General features: G+C 30.7%; 1 protein-coding gene across 2 annotated transcripts in view; it reads right to left on the bottom strand.

The window, feature by feature from the left end:
- LOC118187603 (uncharacterized) overlaps positions 1-27,618 on the bottom strand; it is a 934,081-nt gene that overhangs the window by 780,228 nt on the left and 126,235 nt on the right. The window contains exon 3 of one of the 2 annotated variants that reach the window (XM_085808398.1): positions 2,022-2,661. The exons of the other annotated variant lie outside the window; for it this stretch is intronic. The gene's annotated coding sequence lies outside the window, so the exon portion shown is untranslated. The remainder of the gene's footprint in view (positions 1-2,021; positions 2,662-27,618) is intronic. 2 annotated transcript variants of the gene reach the window in all.

Genomic DNA, 27,618 nt, shown 5'->3' with positions numbered 1-27,618 from the left:
CGCATAGCGTCCCGCAGTGGCGGAGTAGTTAAGACAATACTAAATACTAAGCTAAATACTGGGAGTTCGACCCAGGCTCGATCCCAGGCGAACAGGCTTTCTGCGTGGTTAGCTTTCGTGCTTTTTCCCATGTAAAGTAAATGCGAGACAATTTCCCGTAGAAAATCAACAATGAAAGCATTGCTTCTTTTACACAGATAGCCATAGCATACTTTGCTATGCTTAAATATCATAACCTAACCTAATAATCTGCTTAATTGCTTTTTATATTGTAACAGTGCTTTACTTATTAATCCAACGAACTAAACATTACTTAATTTACATATGTTAACTTTCATAAGTTTTTCTAATAATTTTTATCATTATTTTATTTTATTTCTAGAATTATAGAAGTAAATGGCTTAGTGCATATAAATTAGCTTTTGAGGAACAAGAAAATTCTTAATAATTCTTAAAAATATCAGAGGAGTGTTAATAGTTTTACAATGCATCACGTAGTATGAAAATTTACACAATTAATGTAAAAGCTCTTTTATTGTCGCATGTGATTTACGCTTGCGACATAATAACCATTCGCTTAATATAAATATTTTGAGTACTACCATTTTAATGCAATCAAACGTACTTTTTGGGTTTTAATCTTAAAACAAACGGTTCTTTAGCATTCGCTCCAGAGATGTTCTAACATCGTTTACTTTGTATAGGGCGCGTTGCTTGAAAATAATGTTTTAAGGTAAATTTAATTTTCCTTTTAAAGCTATGCGAAATACATGAAGAAATTTTGAAAGTTCTTAGAACCTGAAATGTAACACCTCTGCAGTATTTTCTAAGTTGTTTAGTGAGATTAAAAAAAATAAATGCAGTTATTATTTATTATTTATAATTACTTCCTTTTCCTCCCTTACCAGTTATTACCTTTCAAATAATAGCTACACTTGAGCCAGCTAAATTTGTGAAAGATGCGTTAGTTCAGATCATAAGCAAAATTTGAAGTGAAAGAACTAATTGCTCAGTTTTTCATCGTATAAGACGAAGCTGTCACCAACTTTGTCAGATGGTCAGCAGCAGTTCAAGTCTTTGGCCGAAGTCCACATATTGTAAAGATAACCGTATAAGGAATTTCTCCCGCCTCCTTAGCATGCCTTCGTGGTGTAAAGGCCAGCACACTCGAAGCGTATTCGAGAGTTCCGAGGTTCGAGTCTCGGCGAGGGCATAGCTTATTTTTCGCGTCTCTCTGCATGAAAACTCCTAATGTCTCTACAACTGATATAGGCTAGTTGGAACGTATATTGAGATTGGCTCGACCCGTCAATTGTTTGGCCAATCCATGACAAAAATGAAATATTTTAAATAATCATTTCAGTTTGAAAAAATTTTAATCAGCTTAGATAGCGCAGAGCCGCTGCTGGAGAATTTGTGTTTGAATTTGATTGGAAGTCAAAGCGCTGCTAGTTAATTTGGAACAGTTATACATGCGTATCTATTGACATCATTAAATTCCAGAAATTCAGCACAATTATTAATACCAAAACAATGCTTAATTTAAGCATGTATTTATACTTAAACTTACTTATTTATTAAGCATAAACACATTTCTACATACATAAAAAGAAGATTCATATATTTTTCCTGTTAGTGTCGTGCTTCTAAAAACTACTTATTAATTACATTTAAGTTTCTTTGATGTTTATAACAGTAGCCATATGTTGTTTTATACCTATTGTTTCCTTTCCTTCTCTTAAAATAATAATTTTAAGTAGACAAGAGAGTAATGAGTCTTTTTCAAGTCGTAAGAGGCATATTTGGAAAAGACAAGAAATGAAGTTTAAAAATTTAAATTAATCAATGCTAATAGCCTCTTAATTATTTAAAAATTTTCTATCAATGAAAAAATGCTTTAAATTATCCTAATTTATGCCATGGCGAAAAATAAAAAAAAAATCTTTACCAGAGTAAAACAATTTATTTAATATGGAATGTTATTATTTAACATAATGCTTTGCGAAGGAGAATGGACTTACCACACCTCTACTCAGTTTTCTGAAACACAGCAGTTTTAAAATTGAGGTTATCTCCAGATGAAATCTCCGTCTTTTCAGACGTACGGGAAAAAAGTCAATTTCTGCTCGTCGTTATGGAAAGAAATGGTAATAAGGCACAGAGAAATAAATGGTTTCCAGTCATGTGAAGAGCACTCTTCAGTGTAGATGGTTATAGCTGCATCGATTATTCAAACGGAAGGTGAAATGTATCCTTTCATTTATCCTCACTTTCCTTTTAAAGCCGATGGTATCAGTTCCAATCCTGTTGCATATTTATTCAGTCCTTTCAAATCAGCGCAGTCTTGAAATATAAAAAAAGGAATAAAACTCTTCAAGGGAGCCACGATAAAAATTTCAAAAATGAGAGACTATGATCTAATTTTATGTAACTCTTGAACTATTTTCATGAGTGAGACTATTTTCAGTTAATTAATTAGACTGTATTTCTTGCTCCAGGTCCTTTTCCTGCATTTACAATTACGCACAGGGTGCGTTGTATCTCCAATATCCTTTAGAAAGCTTGCACACATTAATTTATATTTTGCTGGTTGTTTAACTGCAGATAACATATCGTCTTCATCCGGATCTTGCGGATTTTCCTCCATGGTTCATTTTAAACCTGTAATGAGATAGTTTTTCTTAATCGAGGCAGGGCAATTATATTTTAAAAATGAACTAACCTTATTTAATTAAATCAAGCAAAACAGGAAAGAAAATTATATTGTGCATTAACGTACTTGCAAATTTTTGGAATTGCGTAGAATGCTTCTAAAGTTTAAGTTAAACGCATTATATGAAAATGTACAGGAAAGCACATAATGTTTTCTTTATATGTATATTCTAAGTGAGTGATTGTGAACTATAACGTCGATGCCACAGATGTAGTTTGCATTCGTGTTTTGTCCAGGCGAATTAAAAATTGTTTCTACTGTTAGAGCCTAATACAAATATAACGCCTGTTTCGAAGCAAACAAACAATGAGAATTCAAATAAATTAAATTGTTTCCAAACCAACTGTCATTTAATTTTTTTCGTATATTTATTTCAGTATCTTAAGATAAATTTTCCACAGTTAAACCTAATATACCAATTCTATATTTTAAATACTCTGGAGGTTCCTTCTGAAAGAATGCATCGTAATATGCACAGGGATCAAATAATGTGTTTTAAATTTATTCTAATTTCAGCTAAATTAATTATACCAAAGTCTTATATATTTTAGTTTCTTCAGCCTTTCTGGTATAAACCTGAAAACGCTGAAATCTTTAAATGAAGTAAACCTGCATTTAATGTGGAAACGTTTCAGTCATGGGAGACTAGATAATATTTGGCGAGTTAGTTTGTTTGCTTGCAAAAATAATATTGTACTTTGTAAACCACTTCTTTCTTTTCAGCTTGCTTAGTGATTCTTAAATTACAGATTAGCTATATTATAAGATTATATTGCCATTTTTATATACTTTATTCCAAGAAATTTTATATCTCAGATGCGTTTGTTGTAATATATCTCATTTCTGCTAAATGTGTAAAATGAAAATTATTTTTTATCGTCAATAACTATCCTTCCATCTTCAGAAACTTTCTCATCAGATATCTACTTATTTCCTAAAAGAATTATCTCAACTGTGTCAGAGTGTAATGGAATTTTATTGTTTTTAAAAACTGCAATAAATTTGGGTGAATCAAAATATTTTCTTGCCGTCATTTGCATGGATTTACTGATTAAGCTTACAGTCATTTTCAGTAGTGTCAATTCGCTTGTTTGTTTGTTTGTTTATCAAAATTTGGATTACAGCCTCTTTTTATCTTCACAAAATATGATACTCTAGATTCCTATTTAAGGCTGATGTTCGTAGCTTTCATAAATGAAACACATATCAAATTAAAGGAAACAGAAACCATCCAGATGACGGTGCTGTCTCTTAGTAATATTGAGAAGAATGAAGAATAATTAATAAATGAGTGTACAATGTACAAGTACTTAAAAATTGCATTTTTCCCCGTGCAAATGATGTCTTGGGTGAGCAAAGAAAAGTCTTAAATAGATGATGAGTAAAATGTGAAAACTGACAACATTTCATTCACTTCATTACAAATGCGAGACTCCCCCCTAAACGAAAATAAGCAGCCTTTCCTCGGGCAGGAAAATGGGGACTAAAACATATATATATATATATAAGACTTCTGAAGGGGTGTGAACATTTCAAAAGGCCTGCTTGGTCACCAGATTTGAAGTTACTGAATCTTTTTTTCAGGATTACCCCAAGAGCATTATTTACGACATCAAAATTAACAACTTAATCACCTCAGCATGTACTTAATCGATGTTGAGGCTGGAAGTTAAAGTTAGTATGCATCGCGTAACGTAGAAAGAGACAGACAAATGTCTGGAATTTTGTCTCTGCTCCAGCGACGTTCACAATGAAATTCGCTTAACAGTAAAAACTGAAAAATTTTATATCGTTCTTTGATAATGACCTAAACCAAAAATGTCTAAACTAAACATACCTTCCGATGTAATTTCGTTACTTTAGACACATTTCTTCCTGATTATGGTTTGCATATTAATAGCTAAATATGATGTTTTATATATTATACTACAAAATGCTAGACATTATAAAATTTTATTTACCTAAAATTGCGTTAAAAGGATAACTGGAATGTACGGCAATTCTATTTTGTTTTATTATGTGTTGAAGAAAAGTGACTTTTAATTCACTTATTTAATTATAGCAATTATATCTCCTTTATGTGATTCCAGCTTAGAGATAAAAAAATAAAAGCAATAATTATGATGTTCAAAGGTAATATGATATAAAATATAAAACATTAATTTTTTGCAGTAAACTAGACAGTTAATAAATTTTAAAAATAATATCTTAGAAAAGTGTAATTTCGCAAATAAATCATTTATGTCTGGCTACAAGACAAACGTTCTGCAACCTCGAATATCTGGCATTCTAAACCAATTTTCGTGGTGGTGATAAAGTTATCTGAAAGATTAGGTTTCAAATAATATGATAGTTGTTTTAAATATAAGTAATTTATAAATGTATTTTAAATTATTAATCTGTACAATTTAACCAAAGATAATAAATTCCTCAATAATAGATGAATTTCAGATTGTAAGTTAGTGATTATGGAGAGAGATAAAGAGTATTTCAAATGGTTAATTTCTTGAAGTTCTCTGTATTGAAAAAATATTGATTTGGCTTTATCCAGAAAGTAGGAAACTGATGTACACTTCCATATCGCTTGATAAAATGCACATTACTAATTTGCCTTTAATTTGTAAAACAATTTTCTTCATCCCAAAATAAAATATTGTTATACCTCTGGTATCTTTAATATTTCGTTATGGAAATGTATGTATATTTGCATAAAGAACAAAGCTTATTTCATATTTGCTTCTAAAATCACATAACTTTCATTTGTCAAATATTGCAGAAATTTCTACTTAAGTTGAATTTTTTTAGCTTGATTTGATTTAATTTATAAACTATACGTATGTAAAAATGTCTTGCTTTAAATGCTAAAATGGCTTAAATTGCTTTATGCAAATCAAAAGTATAGTATTTTAATTCTTACCTTTAAATGTAGTACTTACCTTAAATCGTTTAATAGCCAGTTTATTGAACCGTCACACACAAAGTGTCTTTCTTAAATATTCATTTGAAATTCGTTTAAGTGAAGATAATTCTATCAAACACGATGCATAAAAACTTACTCAAATGCTTTTAAAATTAATGAAAAGTGAATTCAATGAAAAGTATTAACTCGAATTGAAAACTTATTAAAAGTACTCACCCTTAAGAGTCTTGAACCCAAAAAGCCTTCGATTCTTCTTCCGTTTGGCAAGCTGCATTGCTTTCATTGATGTAAACTCTTAGATAAATGAAATCTTTCCGATTACTCGAGAGAAAATTAACGCGCTAGGAGAACAAGAGTGCACTGAAGTAACAAATATTTAATTCTGTGTTTGATTGTACCTCCAATTATTAAGAAATTAACATTCACATTTTAAAATATACCACAAAGAAGTTTTGTGACATGATGCTAATTCCTTCAATAGAGAGTAAAATAATTTTTCTTTCCAAAATATAATTAAACGTATTATAAGAGAACGTCGTATTATCTGTAAAATTAACATATAATTATCTAATACAATTTTCCCTACAAACTACATATTCAACAAATTGTTTGTAAATTAATTTAATATAGTATTAGAAGAAAATCATTCATTGGATCTAAATTGACATTAATGTTTAAACATCTAATAAACATCCAATAAAAGATGTCTTTAGAATATTCTTTATTATTATTATTATTATGCTAAGTAGTCTTTCACGACACTGTGGTAATCAGCATATATCACAGTTTGTTTTTGTTTTGTATGAGATTAGTTTTATCTGAAAACTGTAGTTCAAGATTGAAATTAAAACGATAACTTTACGCTTATATAAATGGTTGAAAGAGAAATAGGTATATAAAGCCATCACAAAACAGATGAACAAAATTCGGTAAATCGGAGTAAATTTTCTTAAAGTTTTAAATAATTCATTCGGAACTGTAAACGCAACTTTATTTTGCTTCGAGAAAATACTAAGCGGCTCTTGAATTTTTCATAAAATATAGTAATTTTTCTTTGAGACCATAAGATTCCTTACTTTAATAAAACTCTGTGTACTTTTAAAATATTAAAACAAAGTAACAAAAGCATGTACACAATATACCTAAAGTATAAAAATTGATCATAGTAAAAGAATACTCAAGCAACATAAAAAGTGAAGCTTTTGCTACATAAAATTTGCTCCATTCAGTAAATACAAATTTAATCTAAATTTGGGTAGTTGAAGGAGAAAAGCTAAAATACAGATTAGTTAAAAAGAAGAAAAGATAATAATGGCAAGAAAGTGAGAATTTGTGTTTTTATATTCCGTATTATGCACTCTTAAACTGGGAAGCTGTTTTACACTATTTTTATAGAAATAGGAGCATTGTGTGAGACGTAAATAATCTCTCTTCTATTTTAAACTACTTATAAAGAGCTGAGGGGCATAACGTTCACGCACCCGTTTAAATCAGATGATTAAATAGTGCAATGTAAGAACTTCACTTCCGAGAAATTTAAGCATATTTTTTTAGGCAAATATGTCAGAAATGTCCTGTTTCCGAATCGTTCGAATGAGAGAATGAGGTGAATTTGTTTGTCGCTCAGAAAATAAGTTTCTGAGTGCTGAAAACAAAATGATTTATACAAAATTTTCCAGAAAATTAATGTTTAAAAAATACAGTAAAGAGCAAGTATCATTGCTTTAGTCTTTACCATCGTTCTTGTCGTTCTTGTTTCTAATGCCCGTGCACTTACAACTTAAGTTATTCTTCCGAGAGAGCTAATAACCAACAGTCATTTAGCCATCTGATCACCGAGCACGTTGCTCAGGGGAACTTTGCAAGAGAGAGTGACTGATTTTATATCCTCGGAGCGGAGAACTCCCCCACCCACCAATTTTAATAGAGACTGGGGATGAATCCGAAGGTCTCTTACCGCTTTTACCCTACCTCTAAAAACAAGGTACCAATCATACCAATCATAAATCAAGTTTCTAATTCATATGCGGATAAAATAGGAGAGAAAATATGCGAATAAATACACTGTACTTCCAAGAAGGGAAAAAAAACCCGTAACGCTGATCTATTCCGTATGTTTAAGAGATCTGTGTGCATGACGGTCTACCTGTCGCGCGTTTGCTTTGGCATGAAGGTAAAAACATAGGAAAAAAAGAACAAAGAAAAAAGTCGTCGTAGGGAGAGGGGAAAAACCAAAAGTGATGAAATCCGTCGGAATGATTTATTTTGGTTTTGTTTGTGAAGAACTTGATCTTCACGGTTTTGTAGAGAACACCTGGGTTGAATTGTCAGTGTTCAGCGGTTTCAGCGCTGGGTCATTGGTAGGATCATATGTAAAAACACATAGCGCGTGTTATATAAATCCGCCTATTAATGGTCCTTGCAGTCACCGAAGCATCACTCGCACGTAGGTTCGAAGATAATGATGAAGCTGGGGTTCTGAGTGCCATGGTGACGATTGGCTTGAGCCTCACCTTCTGTCGTCTCTCTATGACGACCATTTCCTTCTTGACTCTGTGTTCAGCCATGGTTCACCTATTCCTGCCAACATCGTCTAATGGCATCGCTTCTATTCAAATATTGAGAGATTTGCCTATTAGATCAAACGGCTTCTTTGATCCAAACTACACGTCCTTTCTCAAATGCTGATATCTGCGCATATTGTTTGTGCACCTGTCTGCGAGCCATAGTTATTGTTTACCCTAGTACACGGAACGAAATTCGCAAAGAATTTAAAGAGTTGGAATCGTGAATTTCTCCTCTTAATATCCTGCCAGATGCGCAGTTAAGATCCGCTGCTCGTCACCTGTTAGTTCTTGGGCCACCAAATTTTAAAATTTTGCATTTTCCATTGAAAGCTGTATGCATATAAGTTTGTGTCCAGTTTGCATTACTTGTTGCGTCGATTTTTTTTTGTCTTAAAGTGTATATTATGTTCTTCTGACTCATATGCAAATATATTTCCTGTGGTCAAATGATGTTGCACATTCCATTCTACATTTATTCTTTTTCTCATTTATTTTTAGACTTCCCAAATCTATTGATATTTTAAGACTTCTTTCATTTTTAACTACGCTTACAAAAGAGACTGAGATACATGAAGACATATATTCACCCTAAAAGTCTTTTGACTTTTCTCCAGCATATAAATTCCCCGTCTCTTAAAACATACATTTAAAGTGCAACGATTCAAGAGATTTGAGTAATGGCCCTGCTGTAAATGAAATATCAGAAAATAAATTCATGTATATGCAAAATAAAATAAAATGAAAAATAAGGTCTGCAGTTCGATACTTCCAAGCAAAAGTACATATGTGCCAAATGACTGTTTGAACACATACAATGTAAATAATTTTATTGTTAATTATCCACTAGTATCAGAAGATTCTCACATTTTCGGAGTTGATTTGTATATGCACGCTACTTATGCATATATATGAGATGGAATAGAGGTAAATGCAGCGAAAAATATTTTAGTCATGCGTTAATATTCAGATTTACTTTGTAGCTTTGGAGATGCTCGTAACATGCATTGAATTCTTAGTTATTGAAAACGAATATTTTGCAAAGTCTGCATCAGTTTTGCTTATTTTTTGTTTGAGATTGCGTGCAACTGGCATAGCATAATTACTTAAAATAGCGACACAAGTATACTCACTACAAAATGTTAAGATAAAAATTGTGTAAATATATAAATAAAAGGAATTTGGTTAATTTGACTTTGAACATTTCTGCGTACTATCAGCAATTTCTCAAAACGTTTACTTTTCAAAGCACAAAGCGAAATATTCTGTCTATCATGCTTCTTAAATTTTACGCTAGAGTAATATTATGAATGGAGTAGTGAAATTATTTATTTAGAAACTCTTTTCTACCCAAGAAACGTATTAAAAATGAAAACAAACAATCCGCTAATAAGTTATTCTTCGATAACAGTTTACTTTAGAAAGTCTCATAATGCTTATATTCATATTATTTTTCTGGTATATGAATATATTCATTTTAGTTTATTTTATAAAACTGTGTTTAGAGTAAATTTTTTAATATTTTTAAATATTTTTAATAAGCATGTGCTGCTATAAAGCGTATATATTAAAATTTGTTCAGATGAGTTATTGAAAATTCATCGTAAAATTTTGCATTCTTAATACTCTAAAACAGTTTCACACTTTTTTAATTAAAAGTAAACACAGAAGAGAACACTTTGCCGACATCCCACTAGAAAGAACGTAAGTTAATTGTAGCATTTTCTCACCTTTTATATCTTCATGTATATTTCACATTTTTTCTTATATATATTTCAATTTTTCAATTTTTATTATTTGATTTGTTTTTGCAAAGATAGCATTGTTATGTTTCTTATTTTTCTAATGTTTGTTTCAATTAATTTGAGTTCTATTTCATAATTCCAAATAAGATTACTATTGTTTAATTTTTATACAAATTGTTTTGATTTAACATGCATAAAAGCGAAGGTGTCGGGGGACATTTACTCAAGTATTTTGTAAATTTTACTACATAAATTGCTTTTTACTCAAAATTTATAAAGAATCTTGTATTAGCGAAAATGCTTAATTCAGACTGAGTTCTTTGGTACTCTACTTTAGTTCTAAATCCCATCACTTCACGGAAATACAGTTTTGGCCTAACTTCATTTGCCAGTTTGGCATCATTATTCTTACTTGAGTAAAAGACGAAACACCTTCGCATTTATTAATTATTTTCATTGAACGGGAGTTGGTTTGTTCCCCTTAAAAAGTCAACTAATTTCCTATCAATAGCGATAATTGCTTGTTTTTAATTTAATTTCTTTTTCAAAGTTTGAAATTTTGTTTTTCATGATTCAAATTCAAGTACCCGTAAAACATTTTTAATAATTTACATTCAAGTTACTTTAAAATACAATTTTCGGAATTAAACTTCCTACATACGGATTCCCTCTTTTTTGATACTTTTACAAAATTTATATTAGGAGATAATATAATCAATATTTCTTTAGTAAATAAATTATTATTATCTTACTTTGTAGCTATTGCGCAAGTATTAGAAAAACTTGTTTTCGAACTAAGTGAATTTAAGTTCATTCAACAATATATATATAACGAATTATCCCTCAATTAAGTAGACTGCGCAAAACGTCCATATAATTGAATGGATAATAGAAACGTAAAATTTTCTAGCATATTTAAAACATCACTTTTTATGCAATGACTTAAGCATGCCGCATGGGAATTTAATTCATAGTGGCGTTTCTCACACTTTTATGTACACTCTCAAAGGACGTTATTGTGATCGCAAATGAACGCCGCAGAGAATGCAGAAAATTATGATGATCTGATTTATCGAGAAAAAGAGAGACTATACACGCGATAATCTAATTTTGCTATTTATAACGTAAGTATAATTTGCGAAGAAGTTTAAGAAGATTTACACTATTAAATTAAGCAAAATGTTTAGCTGGCATATTCTTAAGGACGAATTGAATACAAATAACATTTAGGAAATTGGAGAAAGAAACTTAAGTAGTTTTGGAAAAGAGAATTAGGTATTGATTTTTGCTCTGATTTCGAATTTACTTAGAACGTGGGAATAAATGTTTTGCACAGGAAAGTCGTAAATACTGCAAATAAACGTTGGAACTATAATCGCTTAATTAGAAACTCTTTTCTACCCAAGAAACGTATTAAAAATGAAAACAAACAATCCGCTAATAAGTTATTCTTCGATAACAGTTTACTTTAGAAAGTCTCATAATGCTAATATTCATATTATTTTTCTGGTATATGAATATATTCATTTTAGTTTATTTTATAAAACTGTGTTTAGAGTAAATTTTTTAATATTTTTTTGCATGTAAAAAGGCAATATGTGAAAGTAAAAAAAAAAAAAAAAAAAAAAAAAAAGTTGGGAAAAGAAATAATGTGAGTCAACAGTGAAACGACTTCACCTATTTAACATACAAAAGGACTGAAATAGAAATGGTCATTTGTTAGTCGCAGAGATAGAGAGACTACTTGCAAATTTACAAGTATTGCAAATAGGATTTTTTACTTTAATTCATCTTTTTCCTTTTCATTACTATTTCTAACCCCATCATCCACATGTTACTTATTTTTATATGCAAATTTTTATTAAAAATATTAGTTAATTTTTTTTTAACTTCCTCCAATATGATATTTTATTAATTTAATAATGCTAAAATCTGAAAAAGATTATCAGTTCTCGCTAATTTTTAAATAGTTAATTTATTACTTTTAGGGTTTAACTTAATAACATTTCATTCAGGTTTTCACTTATTTTAAATTCTCCCTTAAAATTAATTTATTTGAATTAATTAATAATTTAAATATTGTTTTGCTATGATTTTACCAATTTTTAGGTATTATGTCTTTTTAAATTTTTTTGATTTATGTTTTATTTATAATTTTTCAGTTTTAGGCCATAAGCTATTTATTTTCGTATGGTTTCTCGTATTTCTTAAATTTGAAAATGTTTGTATATTTTTTTTTTTTTTTTTTTTTTAATAAGGTATTTTACTTTTAGTTTAACATGTTTCTTTCGGTTTAAAAAAAATTTAGCAATCATGCTTATTCATAATATATTATTGCCCTTTTAAATCACTTTGATTATTTTGATGTTTTAAATTTTAATATAATAACTTAATTGGCTCTTTTTTAATTTTTGCAATCTTCCAAGTTTCACAATAATCTAGATATGAAACAAGAACATAACTCTCTTGAAACTTCTTCCGCTGCTCCTTGAAAAAGGCCAATAAATTTTCAACAATTTTATTTATTTTATATCAGCTTTATTATTTTTTATTAATTGTATGACTTTTTTTTTTCAATTTTGAACTGTTTTTGTTTTAATTTGGACATTTGTATATATATCATCTTTGAAATTGCTCAGCATTTGTTTCTCTATATGTAAATCAAAATTATAACTTAAATTATCAATAACCCCGTAATTCTTCATTTAAAATTGTGCATCTCCCCTCTTTTTTTTTAAAGTAGAATTTGCTTATAATAACTCTGCTGAACTGCGTCATTTTACAACTGATCAGTTTGATGCTTACTTACTTAAAACCGATTTACGGGCAGCTCGTAGCCAATCATAAATCGAGATATCTTTTGATTCTCATGATTTTTCTGGATGCGCACTTCTCTTCCTTTTTTCCTAGTTTGCCTTGCTACTGCTAACACATATCGTTTCCTCTCCGCTTCCTCCATTGTTTAAAGAATTGTTAAGCCACACGAAATTGTGGGATTCATATGATGGCACCCATAATGATGATGTCTGAACCTGATTATGCTTCAAAAGGCTTGCTTTATTACAAAATAAAAGTCTGCTGAAGCTACGGTTGTGTCCGAAACATATTTTTCTCCATTATGAATTTATGACGTCTGCAGCTCTTGCCAATTTAATACAACGAGTCATCATTCTAAAGACGTAGCAAAAACAACTGCCCAAATCCATTGTAGATATCACTCATCATCGTGATGTTTATATATCACTATTACATACCAAAAAAGCAGTTCTTTCCCTGCCGCTATATCCCGTAAATATTGCTTATCACCTAGCTATGCAAAAGTAAATAGTTTCCATGTAAGAATACACCTTCCGTTCGCACATTGCATTCAGAGTATTGCAAAATAGATAAATTTTGCAGTTTTGCGTTTATTTTTACTTTCTTGTACGAAAGTGAAGGAAGTATTGTAATGACAAAAAATTTTCGGTTTCCAACAAGGATTGTAAAATGAATTCAAAATGGATTCAGAAAAGATTATTTTTCGTGACGTATGTATGTAGGTATCTCACATAACTTAAAATGTAATTTGTCATAAAGCCTCAGAATGTTTAAATTTTGTATATGAGACTATTATAAATGTAGTTGTGAACACGCCATTTTGGTTTAAATCGGCCGCCCCAAAAGTATTTAAATAGATACATATACATACACACACATATATATATATATAGTATATCAATTTTTTTAAAACAAAATTATCCCAATATCATTTCCGCGCAATATGCTGCTGAAAAATTAATCAGTTATGGATAAAAATAAATTTAGAACCAAATTCACAAACACATAAAACAAATGAAATTCAATACCAGTAAAATCCAAAATTTTCAATATATATGTAAAAAGCATCAATCATTTGTCACCAAACCAGAAGAATTCCCAAATATTTTTTATTGTGTATGTATCTACAGTTTTCGGGAAGTCTTCGGGAATATAACAACACAAGAGAGGAAAGGGAAAATGATATTTATTGGAACTCAAGTTTTCAACCTACCTTCGAGGATGGTAACGCATTGCAAGCAGACGCTAGTTGATAGCAATGACGAACGTAAGATCGGAGGAGTATTATTTATATAACTTCACGTTTCATGGATCCTTCCAATTCTGGAAAATTTCGTGGATTTGATGCATACACCTTAGAATTCAGACAATCAGAAATCTATCGGAGTGAATGTCGGGGCATTGTCCTGGCCACGGAACTGCAAAGTTACGAGACATTACGCTATCCTAAACACGTTGAAAACTTGTAACTCCAATAAAAGGTGTTTCTCTCTCCTCACTTTTGTTGTCACTCGTCTTACGGAGCTCGTTTTGCAAATGTTATAACCCAGTATTTATATCTGTCATATGTGTACCGTTTCATCATCATTTATGGCTCCTGAATATGCTGATCAATTTGCGCCGAAAAAAAAATGGGTGTTGCCTTTCAAAAATTTTGATAATGTTTCTCTGTAACCGTAACCGTAAGAGCACTATTGTTTTAAATAATCACGATCTTGAGCCCATACCTTCAAATAACAATAGTTGAAAATTCATTTCGATTGGTTGAGCGGGTAGGCTGCTAGAAGCAGTACAGGTTTATCCATTGGGTGCTTGGGGCGGGCGCCCAGGGGCCTGGATAAGCTGGACCCAACCAGAATTTCTAGTTATAAATTTCGATAGCTGAAGGTAACAAGTCTTTAGAAAAATAGAAAATGATTTTGAGAAAATAATCCGCGCCTCTCACCTGCACGTACATGTCCGTCGATATCTAAGACCGGCGCGGCGCCTGGTGATAAGAGTGGTATGACAACTATAATGCGCTTTACATCAAGAAGCAGGCAGATGAATTAGACTACAGACAGTACCTTACCAAATATGTAATGCGACGTAAACCTTATAAATAAATAACGGAGTGTGGATTGTGGGACAAATAAAACGATAGATTTATTGAACTGGTTGCAGGATAGCGGGCAGCAGAGATTAAGGTAAATTATTATTATTAGTACCCGTAGAGGCTACTCGTTCTAAAAACGGGATTTTATAAAAAATATTTTTATCGCTTTTTTAACTATATATATTTAATAAATGTATTGCTTTCTTTAGTTTGGTTACAATAACTCCTTATAAATTGCATTTGTAATATATCCTTATATATTACACGGGCAATACGGCAATACGATTTTTAGTTATCTCTACTCCTTACTCTACTTGATGCGACATATAGTCTACATATACTCTACTTGATGCTACACCATGTGTGAACAAAGGTTCAGGTATGTACATACCTACACGTTCGTATCATTGTGCTTGTGTTTTATGTATAGCCATAGCCAATTCTGGTATAATTGGCAACCGTCTTCTCTTAAGACGGAATGGTAATGTCTTTTCGCTTGGTCCATGATCTATTTTAGAATAGCAGCTAAGTGTCCTTTTTTATGTCCTGCTAGTATCTTACATCTCAAAAAGTTTCTGTGCATCTCTTGTATTATGAGTCTTGTACCATTTATGAGTCAATTCCTATGATCAAGATTTCTTATTAACATTACAAGTGTAGCAATCTTGAACATAAGTAAATGCGGAGGCATTCCAGATGGTTGCTGTTTGTTAATAAACTCCATTGGATAGATAATATAATAAACTCCATTGGAATATTCCAACTCTACTGCAGATTTATTTACTCATTTCTAACGCATCAGGAGAACGATCTTTTTCGGCCGTTAAAAGAATAAAAACATAATTAAGGTCTAATTTGAGTCAGGAAAACCTTCATGCATTGCCACTATTATATATAGAATATAACGCACTGGATAAAATTAACAGTGATACTACCGTACGTCAGTTTGCTAAAATTAAGTCAAGAAAAAGAATGTTATAATTTTTGTTATGTTATAAGTTATATCTTAAAATTTTATTTTTATTTTTACCCTTTTTATGCTATATTTTATGTTGCTTTTATTTTTAATATTTTTTATAAGAATACTGGTTTGTTTTTTAATTTTATATTTTAATTTTATATACATTTTTAGAATAAAAATTAAACATTAACATTTTGTTTAATTTGTTAGCGGATCCAAGAGCCCCTCCTTGGATCCGCCAGTGCCAAGAGATCTTTTGAGCCCAGGGCCCAAAATGAGCTTGAATCGGCATTGGCTAGGGGTTTATATATCAGGAAATTATTGCTATCACCACCCTGTATACATTACTATATATATATTTATTACATGCATAAACTGAATATGGGCATCCGGAAGCCCTAATTTATTATTTGCTTTATTATCTATTTTATATTTTGTAGAACTTTAGCGAGTTTTTGATTAAGAAACTCAAACATTTCAAAGCGAGAAATGGCAGCATTGTATGGAAGAAAAAAAAAAACATTTTATCTCCAGCACGCGATACTGTGCATCAGAAATTCTAAAGATATGCTGTTTTTTTAATTATTTTGCGAATATGCTGTTGAATACAATTTTATGGTTTAAGATATAAGGTAGTACCTCCGCCTTCTTAGCATGCTTTCGTAGTGTACCGGTCAACACACTCGGCGCGTACTCCAAAGGTCCGTGGTTCGCGTATATAAATATAAAATAGATAATAAAACAAATTCTAAATTAGGGCTTCCGGATGCCCATATTCAGTTTTATGCATGTAAAATTTTATGCATGTGTGGTGCATGTAAACTTTTATGCATGTGTGGTGCATCACATGTGTAGGTGTGCATGTAAAAGGAACTAGAGCATTTCTCATTTAGTAAAATTCTTTTAGAAAGTTCCTTTCAAGTGAAGATTTTATGCTAATTGTCATTGTGCAAACTTTACGTTTTGTTGCTTACAATATAATTAGAATGACGTACTTCTTGTAAAAGAATCACAAGAAAAATGAAGTTCTAAAGCTACAATTTATTCCAAACAGTCACTAGAGGTCTAGAAACAAACCTCTTAGTTCCATTCATTAGTCCCTCGCGACCATAAATTTACTTTTCCAGGCTTAACTAAGTGCGTAATCAGTTTTCCTATTCGAAATCTTGTTTACCATGCAAAGCGATGCACGCCTATTACGGATACTAGCATTCACGATGGACTTGCCAATTACTGCTGATATCTCGTTCTCTTTGCATGCAATTATCATAACTAGGGGATCTGATCAGTCATCTGGTGACCATTTTTCCTTTCGTGCTTTAATCTCCTTACATAGGATCAAGGATGCCCTAATGAAACTGCTAATTACTTGCTTTAATCTCGAACTGTTTGCAATGCTCGACCGATATTTATTATTCCGTAAATTGGAAAGATTCCCCCTTCTCTAAAATTGCTTTTTCTCTTTTTAGAATGAACAATTTGTCTTAAATGTCATTAGGATTTTCGTTACAGGTCCCTGTTGTTTTAAAAGAAGTTTCAGTTTTTGTATCATAATTTCAAATAAAAATTGCAGTGCAATAAGTGCACGGATTATGTGAATTAAAAGAACACAATATGCAAAAGATAGGATGTTTTACACTGCTTAATTTTGTTTCATGTGAATAATATTAAATTGTATGCATTCTAACTTTGGGTTATTTTGGAATTTATGATGTTTAAAACTGGTTAGGTCAAGCAGTTTCATTAAATTCAAATCTTAATCCACGAATATTTTGCATCTAAGTTATGACACTGCATAACAAATATACTTGTGGAACGACGCTGGCAGCACTTCGCTTAAATTATTTTTTATATATACCTAATTTTGTGAAGAAAATAGCTCTCTACAGACAATGGGTAGCACTGTCTTTAAATGCCCCAACCAAATTAGGATTTCTGCATGAAAAATTTAAGTTTGAATATATAAGGAAAAAAAATCTGAAAGTTTTAAGATTTTATATTACACGCTAAGGGGCTTTTTAACGTTTTGTGTTTTACCTTTATCTATTAAATATCATGTTCTCCGCACTTCTAGAGACATAAGGTATTTTTTTAAAAGCAAAAGACATGAAAATGAGCAGTGCTCTCTCCGGGACTCAAACCACGCACCTCTAGAATATACGCCAAGTGTGCTGACCACTACACCACGAAGGCATGTTAAGAGGGCGGGGACACGACTGGAGATTAGGGGACCCAATCGCCAAATCCTGGTGGTGGAGAATCATCATCTACAGCAATTTTTAGTTACACTATACAAACATTTTTTTTTTTTTTTTTTTTTTTTTTTTTAAAGCAGAAGTGAAAAATGAGCAATGCCCTTGCCGGAACGCGAATCACGAAACTCTCGAGTACGCGCCGAGTGTGTTGACCGGTACAGTACGAAAGCATGCTAAGAAGGCAGGAGAACTACCTTATATCTTAAACCATACAATTGTATTCAACAGCGGAAATTAAAAAAAACAAAAAAAAAAAAAAACAGCATATCTTTAGAATTTCTGATGCACAGTACCGCGTGCGGGAGATAAAAATGTTTTTTTTTTTTTTTTCTCTTTCGTACAGTGCTGCCATTGCTCGCTTAAAAATCGTTGAGTTTCTTAATCAAAAACTCCCTAAAGTTTTACAAAATATAAAATAGATAATAAAGCAAATTCTAAATTAGGGCTCCCGGATGCCCATATTCAGTTTTATCACAATGCGTGGAACATGCATACATTTATGCATATTCTTCATTATTTTATTTCTTTAAATATAACACAGGGCGATAATATTTGGTGGCAACAATTTGAAAAATGATACAGTCTTTTAAATTTTTTGACGCAAAATGCCAAAATGAAATTAATATTCCTTCCGTTTCGGCTAAAAATTTTCAGAAACTGTTTATTTTGCTTTAGAAGTAGCATGACGCAGTCACACGTTTATATCAGTAGAATAGGGTAGAAACATTTATCGTTTAATACTTATGATATTTTCTGTAAGATTAGCTTTAGCAGAGGAGTGCATTATCAGTCGTTTCTAAAAATAATGTTACTTCTTAAATTAACAAACTAAAAATAGTTCAGAGCGTGTTTAGTTTATTCATCTAAGACAATGCTAAATAAATATTTCTTCAAATATCATATTGTAATTTAAAAATACATTGATTAAAGCACAGATATGATGTGATCATATGGGAATACAAAGATATATCGTATTAATTTAAGGTAAGAATTTTGCTAATGCTGGCTCTCTCGAACGAAAGATTGATATTATGTCTATCGCAGTCTTTTAGAGAGCTTGTGATAATTATTTTATGTTCTTAACAATTAAGTTTTAAGTTTTCACATTGCTCTAATTCTTTTCGGGTTTCGTCTTAATAATTCATTCAGTTTAAATCACAGACAGACAAACCTTGATATATTGTGGCTTTTTAAGACAAACTTATGCTAAATTTCTTAGCAGAATTATTTAGTTCTGGCGAAGTTTTTTGTGACTGTTTCGAGGAGGAAAATTATAAGTGTCCTATTGATTGCATGTTTAGTTAGTGGTTTGTTAGTTGTTGCAGTCTCGTTTTGTTTTTGTGTGAAATTTAGCTTTATGTTAAAATTTCATGTTGAACGTTATTTTAAATATAATCATAAACTATAATTCGAATAAAATTTAATTACCATTATACTCACCATACTCAGTGACCCTGTCTGATCTGTTGCTAGGTGCCAAAAGGGATCGCATTATGTAAGAAGGGAAATCATGACTTGAAGTTTTATAAGTGTATTCGTATACATAATTTTACTCAAAAAAATTCGTATGGGCTATGCGGTGAGGTTTGATTTAAAAGGAATTACGACCAGTTTGGAGTTAATATATTTTGCCCTCCTGTTTTGATAAAATGAGTACGTTTTTGTCCATGCAAAAACAGATAACAGTGAAAGGTAGGCAAAACCAAATAACATTCATCGCTTACTTTGCAGATACACTTGAAGGGTCTATCACGTATGATTCGAAGACATTCGTCTTGGAATATATTTCACAGACAGCGACGCTTTTAATGAGTTCTAATTACAAACGCACTGTATGACCTGCTCTCACTCAGCCAAATATCTCCAATGTAATGGATTCTGATAAATAACGTTGATGAAGTTTAAACTGAACATAGAATTTGAAGATATAAATTTTACCGTAACTGCAACGAACATAAGAAAGCTTATTGAAGGTTTTTGTTTGCATTTTAATTTCTGATCTATTTATTGTAATATCACAAGCTACAATTTACTATGAATGTAAGATATTCTGCAGCGTACCTCATATTAGAGTGGTGACTATTATGTTCAGGAAGATGTGACACATCATGATTGCATAATGTCGCTAAAGCCAGAGAATCCTCTAATGATTCTGAACAGTGTATTTTCGAAAACTGCCATCACTTCAGAACACATTTTAAGATTTTTTGTTCCAAAAATTCGAAAACACGCTAAGTTCATGCTTACACGGAACGAAAAATCCAGAAGAATGCGTTCCTGAATTGCTATTTTCTTGAAAAGAAAATTTGAAAGTTGTTTATGTTGTCCATCAGTTCTAAAATTTAACTGTTTAAAACTCAGCTCTAAAACGTTTCTGTCTTGAGGGAAATGAGACATAGTATTACTTTTATCGTATTAGAGAAGTAAATTCGTGCATTAAAAACATTGTCATAAGTGGCGTAATAATTTTGAGTGGCATCCTTATCAGAGGAATCACTGTGCTTCATGTTTGATGCATTAAATATTTGGAAGCTCAGTGATATAGACATTCAGTGATATAGACGAAGTATTTGAAACATACATTATATTGCTTAGAAATAAAGAAGCTAGTAAATAACGTTAATAAATAAGAATATAATTATATACTGGACCTCTCCTAATGAATCGAGCATTTCATTTGTGGTTGCAAAATATGATGATGGACAAAATTGTTCTTGTATGTTATGACGTGTTGCAATAAAAATCCCTTTCGGAGTAACACGGAGCAATTTTTTTTTTATTTGGCTGCTATCCTAACAGTGATCTCAGCAATTACTCAGCTAATTATTTTATTACTGCAGTTATATAAATTTAACGCATTATCTATTTATTATATAAATTTAATTGTCTTTCTACAACCATCGATTCTTACGTTAATTGCACTGTTTTCAGCTACTCATATTACAGTAATTTTGATACACTTGAAAACAAGTTGGTGATTAATATATAGAGAGAGTTGAATATCGTGCATTTATATTGATCTAATTGCAATGAACGCAATATTTCTGCACTTAACTGCAAAGCATACGTTAATATTTGTGATGATGATGGCAGTACTTAGCCTATCCCTCCACTGATTTTACTCAGTCGGGTACCAAAGCAAATAACTTATCTTCAGAAATCTGACACGCTTAGTCTACGAACAAGTGAAATCGCTATTAAGCCATGTAAGTGGTTGATTATTTCTAATTCATATCACACTTTTTCAACTTTTTAATTCTGCTGTTTAAAAATGGGCTTCATTTTCTAAGCATTTGGTATAAGCACTCCATCGGCAGTACCCCAAGAAATCCATCAGCAGTTTTGTGTTCGTGTTTTGCCCAAATGCTATTTCTATTTTATCTATGATTTATACTACATGAAAAACTAAATAAAATGAATAAACCTAAATGCATATAAAATATTTATTATGTAAAAGTCATAGATTAACTTATCCAAAATTACTTCAAAAACGTCGCCTCTAAAGACATATTTTCTCGGCAAAATAATTTCAAAGCTTTAGGATTTTCATATGCTGCTGATCGTGTACTTAAGTACATCATTAGTACAAGTTATTAATCTTGAAATGTTAAGCATAAGACCGTTTTATTTTATACTTTAGTGGTTCAATAGATATGCTTGTAACAAAGCTGAAGAAATTTATGAAATTCTCAACCTTGCAATTTTAATAAAGTATTTAAATGTCGGCTAGAAATTTAGCACGCCTTAAGCAAAATAATTAATAATGATTGATGGTACATTAATTAGATCCAGGAGGCTCCTTCTGTTACGATTAGAGATGCCAAGTACGTTCGCTTAGGGGCTGAAAGAATAACTTGTAGTCGAAATATGCATTAGTCGACCTTCCTTTATAAGCATGTATAAAGAGAGAAAATGTCTGAAAACCACGGCATTAGCTGTACAAACGTGTCTCTCCATCTTGCGTTTGTGACAGTCTCGTAATTGATAGGAATCTGATGATGCTCTTTTCATACCTTAACTAGCGTTTAAAAGCACATGTTAATTTAAAGTCATATTTAAACTGAATTCATTTCGTGGTTTCGTGTTTATGCTATGAAGCGAAAATTTGCATTTCGAAACGAAAAAGCTTGTTCTGTAAATTAAATATAACATGATGGTGACAGTTGGAAATTTCACTCTGTGTTTTAGTGACTATGAAAGCTATCAATAACTGCTTTCAAAATCTTCTATTAAATCGGTGCATTACATAACGTTGGAATGCTCTTAAATTTATTCTTGCCAATATCGACATAAAATATAAGTTCTAAGTTGTACCTTGAGCATTAACTATAATCAAATAAGTCTGAAATTTCTTAAAAGTATTATTTAAAACATAACATTTTGATACATTATGTACTAATTTAAGGAATACAAATTAAAGTAAAACACAAGACTTAAACTCATTTAGGATAATAAAAATTTTAGTTTTATTAAGAAATATAAAATTTCTGCACTAAAATTATTTAGATTAATTATCAAATGTTCAGAGATACAGAATCAAGACGTAGTCAAAACTGATAGGACAATATTGTTATTTAATATCAAACAGAATTAACAGATATGAATCTATCGACATTGGGGAATATTGGTTTTAATGCCACTAAGGTCTGCATTTTATAAATAAATACTCTTTCTTATGATTTTCGAGCACTGACCTTTTTCTCTAAACTGTCTGAAAATGAAAATTCGCAAGAATTTTGAAAATGAGTTAGGAAAATGATGAATTTAGCAATGAGTCCTCATTATTCAGAAGAGCTACTGAATTTGAAGCAGATCAAAGTAAGGAAATTAGTAGTCTGAAGAGCCAAAACATTATGCTCACCTACTCAATAACGCGTCGCGCGACATTTGGCATGCAGGACAGCTGCAACTTGCCTTGCCATGGAAGCCACACGTTTTTGGTAAATGATTGGTGGCAAGTTGTACCAGTTGTCTAAGCAGCGGTAACGGAAAGTCGAAAGATTCCAAAATTGTGGTGTTTGAGCTCTGATGCCCCGATTTTGCTATACCGAGTTGACAGTCTCCAATGTCCTTTTCCTTTGATGACGCGTGGATGTCCAACACTATGGCGTCTGCTGCTGGTTTCACCGTCATTAATCCACTTTGTATAGATACTAAAACCGACAGATCGTGAATAACCTACCAATCGTGCATTTTCGGAGATTGATGTTCCGAATCTTTGAGCCATTACAAATTCGCCGTCTATCAAATTCGCTTAGATGCACACCTTTCCAAACACTCCAAACGTTAAGTGCAAGAATGATTCCCTACTTTCTTCAGCAGCAGTTAAATAACATTCCCACTTAATCACGTGCCCTCCACGTCGTTCAGACGAATTCACTAAAAAATGTGGGGATTGTCATAATGTTTTGGCTCATCAGTATATATTTTCAAGAAATAAAAAAAAATGTTGCATATTTTTGGATAAAGAGATATTTATCAAATTATGAAATTCACAACGCTTAAATTCACAAGTTTAAATGCGTATATATTAACCTGAATATATAGGCGATAAGGTAATATGATCTTAGACGTATAATTCTCACAAACGTCTTATTTAAAAGATGTCTGTGGAAAAAATATTGTATTATTGTGATTATTGTATATTATGTCAGAAGATCACATCATAGTGATGTATTATAAAGAATGAAATGGAATAGTTAATCAGAAATAAGTATACTATTTGAAAGCAGAGTGTTTAAAAAATTAGGCAGGAGAGATGAAGCTATACACATTCATTGCGTTTGGTATATTTATTAAACTAAATGATCAGTCGGTGATTTCATACGAAGATATACTCTTAAAAATTACAGAAATATTTATTATACAAATATGTACTATATGCTACGTTAGCTTGTTATTCTTTTTATGAGCAAGTTGTTAGTTCACTATCAAGATAATTTGCAAAGTTTTATGACAAAATCTGCTGAAAAAGGTTTTGATACCCGCATTTTTCCGTAATTCAGTTACGGTAAGCTTAATTGAGACATTATGTTTTGATATTTAAAATTTACTGATAAGATTGTGACAAAATCGTTTTCTGCATTTCGTAATCTAGAGTGTAGGGGTTAATATGCATTGCATTTTAGAGCAAATACAATGAACTGAGGAAAAAATATCATACTTCAGGAAAAGTATTACTCAAACAGAAACAGTGAGGACAAACACAAATTTACCTCTCGTAAAATGCTGCTACTGCTTGGGAAAAAAATAGCTATTAGTAATGAGCACTTTCACCAAAATGCAAGTATTGCGGAAAATGGCTTAAGACAATATTATATCAGGAATACATGAATGAAAGATATCACTCTGGACTGAAAAATATATTTAATGGAGCAGCAGAAAATGTAAGTCAAACTTCCAATATCCTAAAATGCAATCAATATCATAAATGTAAGTCAATAAACTTGTGTAAATATTGATAGAGACTTCCCTAAAACTACAAACATTCATAAGCGCATTTGAAAATTCATCAGAGTTAAGTTGAGAACACAATTTTAGTGCTGGAATGCATCATATACTGATTAATGATTGCTTTGTCTTGGAAAAATGCGTGGTGTTTCAAAGTTTAAGTAAAATATTAAAAAAATCTTACAAAATACATTATAATTTTATGTAAGTAAAAGAAGCAGTAAACTTAGAACTAGAATATTTTTTCTCACTCAAATTATACTGAGCAATTATTACACTACTTTGGTTTCACCATTTAATTACAAAATTTTTATTTTGTTCGTGGAAATGCCTACTTCTTAGCGTTTCTTCGCAACACAACTTTATTCTTCAAAAACATGAACCAAACACCGGTTCGGTTTGGACTTTTAGTAGTATTATTTATGATTAGATTTTAATCTTTTATGTGTCACTATATTATTTTGCGTATTGTCTATGCTTGATTATGTTATGTATTGTATTGCTGATGTAGGATTTTTTCTTTGGAGCGGTATTATTTTTAAGGATTATTAAGGATAATATTATTTCATTTATTTATTATTATATTATTATTAAGTTGGTTTATTTTCTTTTACCGGAGTATTAACGTAGTTTTATTATTCATGGTTTATTTTAATATTTTTATTATTATAGTATTTTATATTTTTTCTTTGCTTTCTTCAGACTTAGGTATTATGCTTTTATTGTTGAATTGTATCTCCTTTTATTATGATTTATTTACTTACATCTGTAAGACTCTTGGAATAATTCATGTAATACGAGGAGTTTTGTATTTGTTTTCTTAATTAATAAAACAAAGCACCTGTTCTGGCAAATTGCCAAGTTTTATAGCTATTGCCATTTGAAACTGATTAAAAAAAATTAAGCTTCGATGAATTCTAATTCATCAACGTTACTGAACCGTATAATATTTTTCGATCGATAAATAGTAAACGTACATCTTAGTAATATTTTTATTTATTATACTTCTAATAATATATCTGCTAACATAATGTATAGTAGAATTTACTATTAACTATTATAAGCCTTTGTATTATACTGCTAAATCAGGAAATATGTTTCTAACCTAATATTTATAAGTTTGAGCTACAGAAGAATCATTTCTGAAATGCGGAGTAATAGCTTTTTTGTTACTCATTTTTGTAATTAAAATCTATGGTTTGAGAATTTTATCACTAAATATGTTCAATTAGTTATGCACATATTTGAAGCATATTTTTATTTATACATGTGCTTATTTATTTTATAACGTATTTTAGAATCTCTTAATCCATGTACTATTTTTTTTGTACATAGCGCAACGATTGTTTGGAAAAGTTAACTTAGTTGTAAAGCTGTTTCAAGTTTGCTGTTTATTTTCTTGTCTCGAAGTTATTAAAAATCCGAACTAATATAATATAAAAATGAATGACGTGTATTTGAGCGTTTAAATATCAAGCGTAATAAACGTAACTTAATTGAAATAATTGTTTTCTTAAAACAAGATTAGCTTATGTAAAAATGTATCTCGATAAATTCATTGTCGCAATTCCGTATACTTTATTTCAAAAGTACATTTTATAGAGATAATTAAAAGAAAAAGGAAATGAGTTAATGTTTAATGTCAAGCTTATAAAAATGCGAAACAAAAGATATTAGGCAAAAAAAGATGTTTTTTAATTATGTTTAATGTGCCGCCTACTTTATTTTTTCTCTTCTGAAGCATTCAATTTTTATATGAATTTAATAAGCCCAATTTTCTTCGCGTTATACCGAATTTTATTAATAAAATATACTTTTCTCTTGTTTACATTTGTTATTAAAGTAACATGAATTATTATTAGATCTGCCGCTAAGTTTATCTAAAGTATTTTATTGAGATTTCTTCTTAGAAGATACATTTTATTTTGAACAATGAAGATATCCATGTTGAAAATCCCATTTATCTGTCTGAATTTACTCCTGGAAATTAAGTCATTACTTTGTACTGGTAATAATATCACTTTTAAGTGACACCGACGTCGAATGAATATGAGTAATAATTTTCTCTGACCTCATAATTAGTGAATGTATTTGTTTTGGTAAAGCAAAGGTAAGTAAAAAATACATTTGAATCCTTTTCCAGTTTTCTCCTTAAGTTATTTGCATTAATCTTATATAAGATTAATTTTATTGTCCTTATTGTTCCATAAACTCCTCTGATTTCAAGTAAATTTACTAGACTCATAATTGCCTTTATATAAAGCACGCCTCTGAACTATTTAAATTGCTTAAAATATTAGTTTTCATACCAATCAAAATAGAGGAAAGTAATAAAAAAAACTAGTGATGAAATGATACATAGGAAAGAATATGAGCACTTCACTAAATTTCTTCGAACTAACTTTAACTCTTAAAAATTGGTCAAAACATAAAATAAGGAGAAAGGATCCGTAAATAAATGAGATTCTTAGGTATACATATGTGGGTAATAAATAATATACTAAAAAGCTAAAGGAATTCTGGAAAAGAGTGCTGAAAGGAATATAATCAGAATCCGGTAACGGGAACACATTTAAATGAAGAGAAGAAAGAAGAATAAAATAAAATTATGACTACTTTATTCAACAAGCAGTAGAAAAGGGCAAACTGCCAAGAAAAGAAAGGAAAAAAGTGATGAAAATGTGCTAAAAATAATAAGTATTTCCTGGTAAAATGATAAGCATATAATTAGAATAAAACCTGATGCATTTCATACATTTAATACTTCAGGGGAATGTATAAAATCTTGTCTCATTAAGGCATACACAAACAAAAAAGAAAATTCTCATTGCAACATCAAACCACGAAAATGCAATTACCGAAACCCTAACTTTAAACGAAATTAAATTCATTTTCATATGCATTTATGCTTTTGATTCACACAATTACTTGGAAGAAAATGCTGAATAAAATATTGATACGTAAGTAGGCAAACTTAAATAAAATGAAAATGTAACAGAAAGCATTTTTCAAAGCACTGTTATGCTGAGTAAAAGAGAAAGCAGAGCAAATGCATTATAAGGTACCTTTTAAGTTATTTAGCTTCGAGGGGAAAATGT

This window comes from Stegodyphus dumicola, chromosome X1, assembly GCF_044657685.1.
Source record: "Stegodyphus dumicola isolate Sdum_Otavi_A_Nest chromosome X1, ASM4465768v1".
Classification (NCBI taxonomy): Eukaryota; Metazoa; Arthropoda; class Arachnida; order Araneae; family Eresidae; genus Stegodyphus; species Stegodyphus dumicola.
Note: the sequence above shows the minus strand (reverse complement) of the source record. Positions and strands in the feature narration are given on the sequence as shown.